Source organism: Nannospalax galili, unplaced genomic scaffold, assembly GCF_000622305.1.
Source record: "Nannospalax galili isolate Female #2095 unplaced genomic scaffold, S.galili_v1.0 scaffold161, whole genome shotgun sequence".
NCBI classification, from domain to species: domain Eukaryota; kingdom Metazoa; phylum Chordata; class Mammalia; order Rodentia; family Spalacidae; genus Nannospalax; species Nannospalax galili.
In genome coordinates, this window is record NW_008348586.1 from 3,457,072 (window position 1) to 3,473,679 (window position 16,608).

The window sequence follows — 16,608 nt, forward strand, 5'->3', positions numbered from 1 at the left end:
TTACCACTGCAGTTCAGCAATAAAGAAAATGTACTCCTTTAAATATGCTTCTTCCAGATGAAATATTTACATTAGCAACATTCCTCAGTCTCTAGGTGTAGGTAATTCATATTAAAAATGACAATAAAGGGGCTGGAGAGATGACTCAGCCATGAAGAGTGCTAGCTGCTCTTGTAGACCTGGGTTCAGTTCCCAGTACCCAAATGGTGGCTAACAACCATCTGTAACTCCAAGTTCCAGGGGATTTTGATGCCCTCTTTTGGTCTCTGTGGGCTCTGCACAACATGAAGGCACCTATATACATATAGGCAAAACATACACAAAATATAAATTAATCAAAAGATGAATAAAATTCAAAGACCTGCTAGTTTCCTAAATGCATTGCAAGACAGTCATCCAATTCTTAGTCTCATAAAAATGCAAGTATTGTTATTATAACTCTTCCCATCTACTACTAACATCTTTAGTCCATGATTCACTGAATTTTGCTATCAGTTTGCCCACTCAAGTGCTAATACCTTAGTGAGTAAAATTTACTTTTGCTTTCCCAAAAGCTTTTAGACTATCTTTGGAAATAAGAAACTAATACTAGTTGCTTCCAAAGACAGGAACTGAAGTTACAGGAAAGGGAGGAAATATTCAGGTACCTTTCATAACTTCAAAACTCATAATGTTGTATTTATCATCATGATGTATTTATTTTTAAAAGTCAAATTTAAAAAACAAATTTAAGGCTGGACCTTCAAAATCCTTTAATAAACACCACCTGACTTTTAAAAGGGGCTACATTTTTAAGTTCTTTAGGAGATACCTAAGTTTCGGCTCATGAGAACAATGCCAAGATATCCTTGCTTTTGTTATTGCCCTGAAGGCAATAGTAACTGAATATTAATGCTAACTCTGGACAGTATTTTCAAAAGTAGCTATATTCTTTCCTTCCCAGAACTCCTACTTTATTCTCCCCTACACCCCTTCAAAACAAAAACAAACCCTTGAAGCTGCTAATATATAATTCCTTATCTGTATGATGCAGAAAGAAAGAAAGAAAGAAAGAAAGAAAGAAAGAAAGAAAGAAAGAAAGAAAGAAAGAAAGAAAGAAAGAAAGAAAGAAAGAACTCTATGTCCATACCCATCAGCAGAGTACAACTGGGCACTCGCTGATGGAAGTCTGATGATTTAGGCTGAAAATGTAAACTAGTAACCCTCATCTTACCTTCCTCAGCCATGGAGTCACTCCAATTCCACATAAATCCCATTCTGAAAAAATTTCCATAAACCCAAACTACTTCTCCATGCTAACCAAAGTCCCACTTTATTCAAACAATACTTAAGGAAATAAAATTCCAGTATAGCTTACATTTTTTTTCTTATACGCTCTGGCCCATGTAAAATACTTTTCAATTATTAATATTTCAGAAGGATAATTTGTTGATATGTCTTCAAACCAGAGACAAAAATTAATCTTAACCCACCACTCTCAAACTCATCCTTAGGTCAGAGGTTTTTCCATAGTTAGTAAATCAGGTACAGTGACAGATTAATCGGTCATTGAAAATAATGTTTATGGGATAATTTAAATTGAAGGTGAAATAAATTTATTTAATATTTTTAGTGAAAAAATTACAGGGAATCTCAAATTTCCATTTTATCAGCACAAATTCTAAAATAACAAAAAATAAAACACTGTCTTTAGAGGGAAGAACTTCTTAAGTATTCAACTAAGGTGATTTTCTATAAATCCTACCTTAGAAACATTTAAAACTTCCTTCTTCTCAATGAGTTCAGGGTACTTCTCCAAATACAGGGTATTTTCCCCATTTGCTGACCTGAAGTTGAATACTGTAAAGCTCAGCTGAAGCTGGAATTCAGGTGTCCCTGCATCTGATCCAAAATTCTTTGTGTTGGAGTATGTAACTATCATGAATTTCTAGATTATACATACAGGCCATTAAAACTTAAGCGTGGATGCTAAAACACACTAAACTCCTTCTAATTTACTTCAACTAGGCCAAAATAAACTGTCTTAGTCTCCAGAGGGACTGGATTTACCACAGGGAGTCCAAGTTCCTTTACTGACAACACTATCATTTCATTAAGCTCTATATTAATCAGCAAGACCTACAAGCTATTGACATTTTCTCATCAGCTTCTCAGATAATGATTTCAGGAACACATACTCCCAGGTCATTAAATCATCTGGCTAGAGTCACACAAAATGCAGCCACAGCTGAAGAAGCAGAATTTTAGCTGCACAAAGCAGGAACATAGATGCTTTTTTCTAAGTGTCCCTTAGGAATAAACACATTTGTTCTGACCTGATTGCAAAAATTCCTAAAGCTTGGAAAGTACCACTTTTCTTTTAAAATAAAGATGTAAGAACAAAATTCCTTTTTCCATCAACCAAACCCTTTAAATCCAGCAGACATCTGTAGGGAAGCATATTTATCACCTTGGGCTGCAGAGCTCTGTGCCCCTCCACAGCTGCAAAGGCTCTTACTTCAGTTTCTCTCACAAAGCAAGTGAAAGATGCAAAGCTTCAAGCCCAACTCTTAAAACTGATTTTATATGGCTCCAAAACTTAGCCAATAGTTTCAGAGTATGTAAAATCTCACATTAACTGCTTACTTATTCTCTAAGAAGATCCTGTGGCCTAACCCAACCTGCCCAATATCCAAAGACAAAGGAAGAAATTGTTTGACGAGCCAGAGTCCAAAGGGGAAGGAAAAAAAAAATACTAAACCTCTGCTTCAGCCACTAGGACAGCACACAGTGTTCTCAGGTTACGTAACTAGACTATAAAGAGAACAACCAAAGCTTTGAAAGTTGAAGCTACTAAGAGCATTTAAAGATATTCTTTACTCAATAATCTGCAAGGGGAAAAAACAGCTCTTCAAAAATAACTATACATTGTGGGGGTGAAAGTTGTGTGCTTTGCAAATCTTTCATCCAAGATAGCTTATGTTAGAGGAGAAAGTTCCTTTGGAATGATCAGACTTTCTGCAGGAAGTTTGGGAAGTTTAGAATGCTCATACTTTTTTTTAACCTTTGTCACCAAAACACACTATGTAGTATCGTATAGATTTTAGAAAAATAAAGGGTGAACCTCTACAGAGGTTCCAGCCTAGCAGAGTACTGCTGCCAAAAAGAGAACTCACATGAGGCAGATGCAGATGCAGTGTGTGTCACTCCAGTCTTGAAGGAGTTACACTGGCTCTCCTGTTAAAAAAACAAAAAACAAAAAACAAAAAAAAACAAAGCAAGAAAAACAAAACAAAAACAAAAACAAAAGTTGGTTTTAAAACTGTTGTGATGGGCTGGAACAGAAAGACACCATTTGGAAATTGATATTTACAGGAGTTACCACTGCCCTCCAATTCAGAAGCCTCTGACCATCACTAAAATTAGCCCTAATTGGCTGTAGCAAAATAAGGGTATAGAAAATAAGCTTAAGTATTGTGTATTATTTCTTTTTCTGGCACCCAGAGTTAGGAATACAATCCAGGTCTGATCATGAAATTTTAAGCCAAAAGAGAAACAGAAAAGTAAATCCTATTTGTCTTTTATTTTTCTTTAGCACATTTCAGTTTACTACAATAGAAATTGAATGCAGATAGTAAAAGGTACTCAAAACTGAACTACCCAACTAGTAAAAGATTAAAGGAAACAACCTGAGCAGCTGCATTTGCTCTCAGTATCCACTTACACTGAATCTACCTATACCACTTTCTCTACTTTCAACAAGTAAGCAAGGAAGCAAGAATGGTTCTTTTAAAATACAAGGAAAAACTACATAACTCAAAATTTTCCTGAGAATCAGTATACTTAGCACATGTGCTGGATAGCTTTAGTGTCAACTTGACATACCTTGGTTGAGGGAGCCTCAATTGGACTGGCCTGTGGCCATGTTTGTGGGGCATTTTCTTGATTGTTGAGTGATATGGGAGGGCCCAGCCCACTGTGGGTAGTGCCATCCCTGGGCAGGTGGGCCTGTGTTGCATAAGAGAGCAAGCTGAGCAGGGGCCAGGGGAGCAAGCCAGTAGGCAGCATTCCTCCATGGCCTATGCTCTAGCTCCTGTATCCAGGTTTCTGCCCTGAGTTCCTACCTTGGGCTCCTGGATGAACTGTGACCTGGGATATGTAAGCTAAAGAAACCCTTTCCGCCAAGTTGGTCAGAGTATTTTGTCACAGCAATGAAAAACAAACTAGGACAGCAGGACCTTGTATTTTCAGTACTGTTTTCAATTTAAGACTGAAAAAACTTGAAAGTTTCTGAGATACTTTTTAAAATTCTATTTAAGCAAAGTAGCTGCTTGTAATAAAAGAACAGAATTATCCAATACATTTTTTCCAAAAATAAAAACATACCACAGCACTCAAATGCCTGTGCTAAAGTTAGAAGACTTTAACAAACATTTGGATACCTACTGTGTACCAGGGCAGATACTAACAACTAAACATATGATCCTTAGAATGAAGGAGTTCATAGTTCATGAACACTACAGTGATATACAATTAGGTATTTTTTAGTTTAAGAAGATAATATGACCTAAAAAGGTGTAGAGGGGACAGAAAAGGAGCTATTAACTCAGTACGTGAAATCTTCCCTTTAAAACTATATGTGATTTATCCAGGCTTATACCGGGAACTCATTTTGATAACCAATATCTCATCTCAAAAGGTACTATAACGCTTACCTGACAAACTTCTTAGATTCAGATTCAGCTAGTATCTTCCAAACACCTATGTCATGGTCAGGCAAGTAAATATGAATATGTGAAGTGGGTTAAGTGAAGACACATGTCTTGCCTGGGTGAAGAAGTAGGAAGTAGCTATTCAACTGTAGCTGACTTGTTTGAGAGAATGAGGATCAACTGTTGCCAACTGTGTGAGCAAAGCCAACCTAGATTTTTACCTCTAATCTTTCAGTTTTAAAAACACTGGCCCAATTAAACAAACATTTGAGCCAGCCTATGGTCTATGGTCTGAAGCAGGTCCATACAGTGCAATATGCTAGCCTATACATTAGATCACTACTTCTTAAATTGTCAGTTGTGGTCCCATATGTGTAAATGGATTGTGGAGGCTGCAAAAATTTGGCAATACTAAAAGGTTTCAGAATGCACAGTGACCAAAAGCTAATTGAAAATCAAATATAATGAATCTGAGGTGTTTCAGGCAGCAGCTGCCTCAGACTTTATTACATACTTGTTCCTGAGCATACAACATGCACACTTTACAATCTACATGCCATAACATCACACAATGCCAACATGTGCTGTCTGAAACTTTTTGGCTCAGATTCAAGACTATGCTATGAATTACAGTGCTTTACATACTGAGTTTGTTTTGTTTTTCTTTTGTATTTTCTGTACTTTTGAGACAGGGTTTCTCTGGAACTCACTATGGAGACCAGGCTGCCCTTGATCTCACAGAGACCCACCTCTCTCTGCCTCTGCCTCCTAAGTGTTGGAATTAAAGGCGTGCACCACCAAGCCTAGCTTAAGTTTTATATTCTTTTTTTTTTTTTTTTTTTTGGTCTTTTTGAAGCAGGGTCTCCCTGTAGCCCAAGCTGTCCTGGAACTTACTATGTAGACCACACTGGCCTTGAACTCACAGAGATCTGCCTGCCTCTGCCTCCCAAGTGCTGGGACTACAGGCGTGCGCCACCACACCTGGCAAGTTTTATATTCTTATAGAAGCATAATGGTTTAATTATAAAAACCAACACTATTAATATTTTCCTACCATCATTCCTCAGCATATAAGTATCAAATTTGTGTATCTTTAGATTGGATTCTATTACAGTATTTGATTTTTTTTTTTTTTTTTTTTTTGGTCTTTTTTAGACAGGGTCTCCCTGTAGTCCCAGCTGACCTGGAACTCGATATGTAGACCAGGCTGGCCTCGAATTCACAGAGATCTGCCTGCCTCTGCCTCCCGAGTGCTGGGATTAAAGGCGTGCACTACCACGCCCAGCCATACAGTATTTGATTTTTAAAACTGTGTTGCTGAACTTTCATTTTTTTAAATGTTAAGTGAATTTTGACTTGGGATTAGGACACAATTTTCAACAATTTCTAACCGTCCTAAACATATCTCTGCCACTTTGTACAATTCTGCCCCAGGTATGCTAGCCAATGGCAGTATACCTGATACATCTGTGTATGGTCTCTATGGGAATAATCTGGGGCAGAAGAGAAAGAACATTCTGCCCCAGGTAAGACAGCCAATGGCTGTATAGGTAAAGTCTCTGGAAATCAGCCCTAGATTGTTCCAATCCTTTCCTAGTTATTCTGTGTATAGTTTCTATGGATATCCTCTGCTTTGTGGGTTTTGTGGGTTTTCTGCTTAAAAGCCCTGCATTTTCACTGCTTGGAGTCACAGTACAGCTCCCGAGACTGTGTCCCCAGCCGGTTGGCCTCAATAAAGCACTTCTGTTTACTGAGACTCAGTATCCGAGAGGTCAATTTGGGGAATTCCTTGGACCCCCAACAGTATTTGTTAAGCAATGTTCTCAGCATGGATGATTAAAATCAAAATATCGACTCTTGAAAAACACTAATGATGTTCTATATCCTACAATATTAAATGTTCAGTTAAGATCTGATTCTTTTAAAAAAAATAATTTTTATTTTATGTGTATGAGTGCTTTGCCTGCATGTATGTGAGTGAGCCTGTGAAGGCAGAAGAGCTCAGAACCCCTAGAACTGGAGTTAAGAATGGGTGTTAGCCACCATGTGGGTGCTGGGAACTCAACTCAGGTTCTCTGGAAGAGCAATAAGTGTTCTTAACTGCTGAACCATCTCTCCAGCCCCAAGATTTGATTCTTCATGTAAAAATAAACAAGCACATCTATCTCACTAGTATGCAATTTTGCTTTTGTATTTAATAAATGGTAAAATTAAGTATATATCAAATAAGTACTTTTAATTTTTTATGATATATAATCAGCAAATGTTTGGTTTGTATACCTACTTTATAGACTATATACCCAAGGTCACATTAAAAAAAATTCAGATGCAAAGGGATAATGAATGAAAAAGTTTAAGAAGTTCTGGTTTAGGTCAGATAATCCACATAAGTTATCTTATTTAATTTAAATGTTTTGACCATCTCCTTCAAAAAAATCTTAAAGAGGCCGGGCGTGGTGGTGCACGCCTTTAATCCTAGCACTTGGGAGGCAGAGGCAGGCAGATCTCTGTGAGTTCAAGGCCAGCCTGGTCTACACAGTGAGTCCCAGGACAGCTGAGGCTACAGGGAGACCCTGTCTCAAAAAGACCAAAAAAAAAAAAAAAAACTTAAAGAAGCAAAATTCAGGTACTTAACAAATTGGAAATGCAGATGGAAATAAGTTCACTCTTTAGTAACTACAAAGAACTCTGGAAAATTTAGGAAGCAAAAGAGCCTTGTTTTGGTTCTCTACTGCAATGCCATAAGAATCATTATCTGAACCTTTTTCCTTCATATGACTATCAAAGCTTAATGTTCTGAATGACATAAAGAATCACATCTGTAATCTCAACACTCAGTAACGAGAATCAGAATTTGAAGGTCATCCTTGACTATATAGGGAGTTTAAAGCCAGTCTGTAGAGACTCTGACTTTAAAAAAAAAAAAAAGTTAGGCTGGGCTCTGTGAGTTTGAGGCCAGCCTAGTCTCCATAGCGAATCCAGGCCAGCTGGGGCTACAGGGAGACCCTGTCTCAAAAAGACAAAAAGAAATAAAAGTTAGAAATAGTCAATTTTATGTATTACCACCAAAAGGAGAGAAAAGTACTCTAATCTGAGATAGCTATAGGACAGTATGACAATACTGCATTAATACTCACTTAGATTGTTTATCTCCCCACTTTAAGTGCCTCTAATGCTAGTGAGTTTTGAGGATATACAATTGCTGACAGAAACATGGTGAGTGTCCTGGACTCTAGTCCAAGTACACAAACCATACAAAAATGTTCATTTAAATGTCAAGTAAGTTGAGTTCATTCCAGTAACCATAAAACAAGATCAGAGTGCATCTACTATGTATTTATTAGAGCTTGATGACCAAAGGTTCTGTGATGCTTCTGCTAGCAGCAGGATACTATCTGGTTTGCCAACACCAAGAGTTAGTTTCTCTTAATTTCTTCCCTGGTACTCTTTAAAATAACCTTATTCTGATGTTTCTCCACATGCCAAGTACTTAGGTTTGAGATAGCTTAACTATATGGCCTAAAAATAGAGGGAGGGCAAAAACTAAAAAGGGAAAGGTCTAAAATATATTTTCTATCTGCCTCCACGATTTTTTATTTGAAAAGATTCAACTTTAGAATCTTAACATTTGAAATAAACTATATGGTAAGTTTGAGGCTTTATTCCTTTAGTTCTAAAAAGTAAGAGATGGGCTAGGCAGTCAACATTCCAACAGAGCTCTGAAGAGCTACTGACAGTTAATGGCTTCTGGGGAAGATCCGCCTGCCTCTGCCTCCCGAGTGCTGGGATTAAAGGCGTAAGCCACCACACCTGGCTCCTTTACCTTCTAATAGCCAAATGTTTATTGATTTTTTCTTTATATGTCACTAACTTTATGTAACTGACATATATTATCAATTGACTTTCTTTATATGTCTTCTTAGGAAAAGTAAAGCCCAAAGAAGGTAGCTACTGCTTAAGTTCTTTATAAGGCTCTTTAATCATTACAATTCATTTGAACATATATACTTTGTATTGCCCCAACACTCCTTTAAGTTTTTTCTTAATTCCATGTTAGTGAAGCCTGCCTAAAAACATTCATCCCTTGCTTCAATTTGCTCTGACGCTGATTTCTATGCTATTTCTCTCATTTTGGTATGTCCCTCATTTCTCCCTAATGGTAGGTACTAGGTTACTCAATACTACATAACATTTACAGTTAATCAATTCAAGATGTTATGAACAAACCTATTACACAACTGTTTGAGAGCTGATAGAGCACATGTTTAGTATGTGTTGGACCCTAGTTTGATTTGTAGCATCTCCCTATGGGGAAGGCAGGGAGGCAGGTAGTTTAACTACAGTTATCAAGTATATGTGAGAAAAATCACTGAAACCAATAGTAAGTTCTTTGAGGGAAGAAAAAAATACATAAAATGAATAAAATCTCTAGTTAAACTAATAAAGAGGGGGCATACAAATGACATAATTTATTACATACTTTTTTTCTCCCAGTACTGGGACTAGAACCTTGGGCCTTGTGCATGCTAGGCAAGAGTATATCTACCACTAAGCTATATGCCAGTGAGGGCTGTCGCTATAGATCTTATAGCCATCAAAAGAGCACTAAAAGAACATTTTTAAGCAATTTCCTGCCCATAAATTTAAAAACCTATGTGTACATAAATGAAATGGATGCAAATTATCAAAACTGACATAAGAAGCAATAGAGACTATAACTAGCCTTTTAACAATGTTTCAAACTTAGGTATATAACTTGAAGACTTCCCACAAAAAGAATTTCTGGTCCCAGATGTCTTCTCTGGCTAATTCTGATAAACATTTGGGGGTTAGGCATCCCAATCCTACTCAAAATTTCAGAAAACAGGAAAAGAAAATGGTTTCCAACTAAAAATAGGAGGTCAAATTTCCCTGAAATTAATATTAGACACATACCTGCCTGGCTTCAAGACTAATTATAAGGCGCTGGAGAGATGGCTCAGCATTTAAGAACACTGGCTGCTCTTGCAGAGGACCCCAGTTCAGTTCCCAACACCCATATGGTGATTAACAACCATTTGTAACTCCAATTCCAGAGGACTGGATACTCTGACCTTCATGGGCATTACACAACATGGATGCACATGCAGGCAACACACTCATAAAATAAAAAATACAAATAAAAATACTAACTATAAACCGACAATCAATGAAAGAGAATGTTTACTACACATGAGTGTATATAAACATATATACATATCTATGTATATAAGACAAAAGTAGCATCAGGATGAACAAGCAACTCCTACAATTCCACAATGAAGAAAAATTAGCTAAATTTTTAGGGGTTTTTTATTCTGTTTTGTTTTTGTTGTTTTGTTTTATAAGAGAGGGTTTCAGCATATAGACCTCACTGCCCTCAAACTCAGAGATCCACCTGCCTCTGCCTCTCTAGTGCTGGGATTAAGGCATGCACCACCTTGCCCAGCCTATTCCTTAAATTTTAAAATGAAAATTTGCATAAATACTTCACAAAACACAGCAAACAATACAAGAAGGTTTTCAACAAATACAAAGTATTTGCCCTTTGCATCTCTGGTGGCCCAGCCCCACAGCTTCCTGGAGCCAGCAGCTTGCCTGGTCCCCAGGAGCCCTAGGGGCCTCTTTTCACCCCCACCTCCCTTTGCATCCCTGGGGGCCAGCATCTTTCCTAGGCCCTGCTCCTAGGCTACACCAGCCCTCAAATTCCTGAGGCCAGCATCTTTCCTGGAGGGATCCACACCTTAGGCGAAAGCCTGAAAGCATCAGATCCTCTTCCGACTTGGGCCTCTAAGGGAATTCCTGAGCAGGAAAACAAAAGCAATTTGGCCACTCAAATATAAAAATCAAAAGAGAGAACCTGAAGCTTAGACCAACCAGCTTTTCATGCTCAACAACTAAACCACAGAGGCACATAAACTTTACAAAAAGCAGCAGACCTAAACTCAACAAAGGAATGCTTGAGTCTCACACAAGAACCAGAATCACAAAAGAAATCCACATGTCAAAGTCACAGTGAAAAAATAATAACATGAAAAATCAAAATATCCCCACCAAGTACAAACAGTCCTCTAGACAAGTACAATGAGAACCCCCTAGAGATAACATAAGACATGGAACTCTAAAGAACAATTATAAACATGATAAAAGAATTCAGTGAATTTAAAGAACATACAAACAATGAAATCAAAGAACTGAAAGAAGATAGGGATAAACTTCTGAATGAATTCAGAAAACAGAAATACTGAAGAATGATCAGGCTGAAATGAAGAAGTGAAACATTCAGTAAGCTAACTAAAAATGACAGGAGACAGCCTCACCAATAGAATGAATGAAATGGAAAACAGAATAACAAGACTGGAAGATAAAGCAGACAAATTAGACCACTCAAGCAAAGATTATGAAAAATTTAAGAAAACAGAAGAATGGAATGTGCAGGAATTGTGTGACACCATAAAAAGACAAAACTTACAAATCACAGGCATACAGGAAAGGAGAAGAATCTCAGGATAATGGTATGAACCAGATCTTCAACAGGATTGCAGAAGAAAATTTCCCAAAATTAAAGAAAGATGTGCCCATACAAATACAAGAAGCATATAGAACGCCAAATAGACAGTCCAGAAAAGACACTCTCCACGGCACATAATAGTAAAAACACTAAACATACAGAAGAAAGAGACAATACTGAAAGCTGCAAAAGAAAAACAACAAGTCACATATAAAGGAACACCCATCAGAATTACAGCTAACTTTTCAATGCAAACTATGAAAGCCAGAAGAGCCTGGACCAAAGTATTCCCAGTTCTAAACGACCACAGATGCCAACCCAGATTACTTTACCAAGTCAAAATGTCTACTATAGTCGAAGGGGAAAGACAAATCTTCCATGACATAAATAGACTGAAAGAATTCATGTGCCAAATAGACAGTCCAGAAAAGACACTCTCCACGGCACATAATAGTAAAAACACTAAACATACAGAAGAAAGAGACAATACTGAAAGCTGCAAAAGAGAAAAAACAAGTCACATATAAAGGAAAACCCATTAGGATTAAAGGAAAACCCATTAGGATCACAGCTGACTTTTCAATGCAAACTATGAAAGCCAGGACCACAGATGCCAACCCAGATTACTATAGCCAGCCAAAATGTCTACTATAGTCGAAGGGGAAAGACAAATCTTCCATGACATAAATAGACTGAAAGAATTCATGTCCACAAAACCAGCCCAGTATATGTGACCATATACTGGGGCACAAAGAGCTGAAGAAAGGAACGACTATACCCAAGGGGTTACGGAAAGAAACTTAATGAAAGTATAACTATGGAAATGTACAGCTACACCAAAAATATGAAAAGAAATAAAAATGACAGGAATCAATACATATCTTTCATTAATAGCTTTAAATATCAATGGACTGAACTCCCCAGTCAAAAGACACAGACTAATTGAATAGATTAAGAAACAAAACCCATCTTTTTGTTGTCTGTAAGAAACTCATCTCACTTTCAAGGACAGGCATCACCTTAAAATGAAAGGATGGAAAAAAATATACTAAGCAAATGATACTAAGAAAAAAGCAGACGTAGCAATTCTAATAGCTGACAAAATAGACTTTAAACTAAAATCAATCTGAAGAGATAAAGAGGGCCACTTCATTCTGATCAAGGAACAATCAATCAAGAAGATATTACAATCATGAACATATATTCACCAAACTCTGGTGCACCCAACTTCATAAAAACAGTACTATAGGACTTTAAGACCCAGATTAATCCCAACTCATTAATAGTGGGGGACTTCAATACCCCATTATCTCCATTAGACAGGTCAACAGGATAGCAAATGAACAGAGAGACATCTGAATTAAACAATACCATACATTAAATGGGCCTAACAGACATCTACTGAATATTCTACCCAAGCACCAAAGAATATACTTTCTATTCAGCGCTCCATGGAACTTTCTCCAAAATTGACCATATACTGGGGCACAAAACAAACCTCAACAAATACAAAAAGACTGAAATAATTGCATGCATTCCATCAGATCACAATGCAATAAAGCTTAAAATCAGCACCAGAAGAAACCCTAGTAACTACATGAACACATGGAGATTAAACAACACACTCCTGAATGATGAATGGGTCAAAGGAGAAATTAAAAGAGAAACAAAAAGTATTCCTAGAACAAAATGAAAAGGACAATACAACATAACAAAACCTCTGGGACATGTTGAAAGCAGTCCTTAGAGGGAAGGTTATAGCTCTAAGTGCTTACATTAAAAAATTAGAAACACCACCACAAATAAATGACTTAACATTGCAACTCAAGACACTTGAAAAGCAACAGCAATTGAAGCCCAAACCCAGCAGACAAGAAGAAATAACAAAACTCAGAACAGAAATTAATGAAATAGAAACAATGAAAACAATACAAAGAATCAACGAATCCAAGGGCTGGTTCTTTGAGAAGATAAACAAGATTGACAGACTGCTATTACAGTTAAACAAAAGAAAGAGCACCTCCAAATCAACAAAATCAGAGATGAAAGAGGAAACATCACAACAGACACCAAAAAGATCCAGAACATTATGAAGGAATATTTTAAAAACCTATACGCTACTAAATTTGAAAACCAAACAGGAACAGATGGGTATCTAAAAGCATAAGAACCACCAAAACTAAACCAAGAAGAGATCAACCACTTAAACAGACCCATAAAACATAAGAAAATTGAAAAATACAGAATCTCCCAGCTAAAAAAAGCCCAGGACCACATGGATTTACAGTAGAATTCTACCAGACATTTAAAGATCTACATCCAATACTACTTAATTTATTCAAAAAGATAGAAATGGAGGGAGAGCTTCCAAATTCCTTCTATGAAGCCAGCATCACTCTAATACCAAAGCCAGGTAAAGATACAACCAAAAAAGAAAACTATAGACCCATATCCTTAATGAACATAGATGCAAAAATTCTCAACAAAATACTTGCAAACCTCATAGAGACACACATCAAAAAGATCATCCACCATTATCAAGTTGGCTTTATTCCATAGATGCAGGGATAGTTCAATGTACGTAAGTCAATAAACGTCATAAATCCTATAAATGGACTCAAAGACAAGAACCACATGGCCATCTCAACAGATGCAGAGAAGGCCTTTGACAAAATTCAACATATATTTATGTTCAAAGTCCTAGAGAGAATTGGACTGGAGGGAACATACCTCAACAGAATTAAAGCCATATACAAGAAACTCAGAGCCAACATCATTCTAAATGGAGAAAAACTGGAAGTATTCCCATTAAAATCAAGAACCACGCAAGGCTGTCCACTATCTCCACTCCTTTTTAACACAGTGCTTGAAACTCTTGCAAGAGCAATAAGACAAGAGAAGGAAATTAAAGGAGTAATAATTGGAAAAGATCAAATTATTCCTTTTTGCAGATGATATAATATTATACCTAAGAGACACCAAAAAAATCCACCAGAAAACTCCTAGAAATTATTAACACATTCAGTAAAGTGGCAGGTTACAAAATTAATCTATGAAAGTCTGTAGCCTTTCTATATACCAATAACAAGCAATAAGCTATATAAAATATCTTGGACTAAACCTGACCAAAGACATTGAAGACTTCTACAATGAAAATTTTAAATCTCTAAAGAAAGAGATAGAGGAAGACATCAGAAGATGGAAGGAACTCCCATGCTCATGGATTGGAAGAATTAATATTGTGAAAATGATCATCCTACCAAAAGCCATTTATAGATTCAATGCAATGCCAATCAAAATCTCCATGACATGAATTGGAAAAAAAAAAAAAAAACATCCTAAGATTCATATGGAAGCACAAAAGACCTCGGATAGCCAAAGCAACCCTGAGCACGAAGAGCAATGGGATTACTATACCAGACTTTAAACTGTACTACAGAGCTATACTCATAAAAACAAAATGGTACTGGCACAAAAATAGACACGTAGATCAATGGAACTACATTGAAGACCCAAATATGAGTATATGCAATTTCAGCCACCTCATATTTGACAAAGGGGCCAAGAACATTCACTGGAGGAAAGACAGCATGTTCAGCAAATGGTGCTGGCAAAAGCAGATCTTCACCCGTAGAAGAATGAAACTAAACCCCTATCTTTCACCCTGCACAAAAGTCAACTCCAAACTGATCAAAGACCTCAATGTGAAGCCTGAAACTCTAAACTGTTAGAAGAAAACATTGGCAATAACCTACAAGATACAGGTGTAGGAAAGGATTTTCTAAACCAGATATCAATTTCTCAGGAAACTAGATGAAGAATCAACAAATGGGACCTCATTAAACTAAAAAGCTTCTGTACATCAAAAGACACAACCAAGGAAGTGAAGAGAAAATCCATAGAATGAGACAAAATCTTCAGCAACGACACATCTGACAGAGGTTTAACATCCAGAATATATAATGAACTCAAAAAACAAGGAATCACGAAAGAAAGTAACCCAATTAAAAGATGGGCTAAGGAGCTGAACAGAGTTCTCAAAGATGAATTAAAGACGGCTAAGAAGCATCTTAAAAGGTGTTCAACATCATTAGTAATTAAGTACCCCAATTAAAAGATGGGATATGGAATTGAACAGAGAGTTTTCAAAAGAAGAAATAAAGATAGCTAAGAAGCATCTTAAAAGATGTTTGACATCACTAGTAATTAGGGAAATGCAAATTAAAACCACTTTAAGATTGCATCTTACCCTAGTCAGACTGGCTAAGATCAGGAGAACAAATGATACCAAATGTTGGAGTGGAAGTGGGGAAAGGGGAACGCTCATACACTGCTGGTGGGACTGAAAGCAGTATGGAGAGCTCTTAAAAAAACTACAAATGAACCTAGCACTTGACCCAGTTATACCACTCCTTGGCATATACCCAAAGAACTCATGCTATTGCAGGGACACTTGTACATCCATGTTTGTTGCTGGTCTCTTCACAATTGCCAAGAGATGGAAGCAACCTAATTGTCCCTCAATTGATGAGTGGGTAATGAAAATGTGGTTCATTTATACAATGAAGTTTTACTCTATAGTAAAGAAAGATGAAATCATGAAATTTGCAGGTAAATGGATAGGACTAGAAGCTGTTATATTAAGTGAAGTAACACAGACTCAAAAAAAAAAAAAAATCAAACTATTTTCTCCTTCCTCATATGTGAATCCTAGAACCAAATCCTGATGAGTATGTATCCAGACATAACTACAGGAACCAGGATAATGAAAAGGAACTAGGGAGGTAAAGGAAAAGAGACTCTGAAAAAGAAGAGTAGGAAACAGGCATTAATAAGGGAGATATCGATAACAATGGGGTAATTTTAAGGGAGGGGGGAGGGAGGGTTATAGAAGGAAAATTGGGAATAAAGGGAAAGAAGGAGCTCAAGAGAGGTGGAACCATAGGACCATTATTAAGGGAGAAATCAGAAAATGAGGGCATTTTAAATGTGGAAACCATGGTGGAAGGGTTAGACAATGCAAGAGATAAATAATGCTTAGCTAATTTTAAAAACCCAGAGGGAACCATATTAATTGAACAACCTACTGACAAATTATACATACAACTAGGTCAAGGAATATAATACATGTCTAGGTAAGGTTTACCTGAGAATGTTTGGTCTTTGCCCAAGCTTTATCTACATAGCACATGGTAATTAAAAGTACCAGACTGGTAGAACTAACCTTCTTGGATGTCTAACAGCCACATTTTGAGGCCTATACTAATTTTGGGCAGAGGGATATAAAGGACAGTTTTGCTCCTTGCCCTGCTAGGTCGACTAAGCTCCAGGGGACTATGAGCATCTCTCAAAATGTCCTGTAACTGTGGTGCATCACCTGTCCTCTTT

General features: G+C 37.0%; 1 protein-coding gene across 3 annotated transcripts in view; it reads right to left on the reverse strand.

The window, feature by feature from the left end:
* Nt5c2 (5'-nucleotidase, cytosolic II) overlaps positions 1-16,608 on the reverse strand; it is a 224,792-nt gene that overhangs the window by 21,013 nt on the left and 187,171 nt on the right. The window lies entirely within an intron of this gene.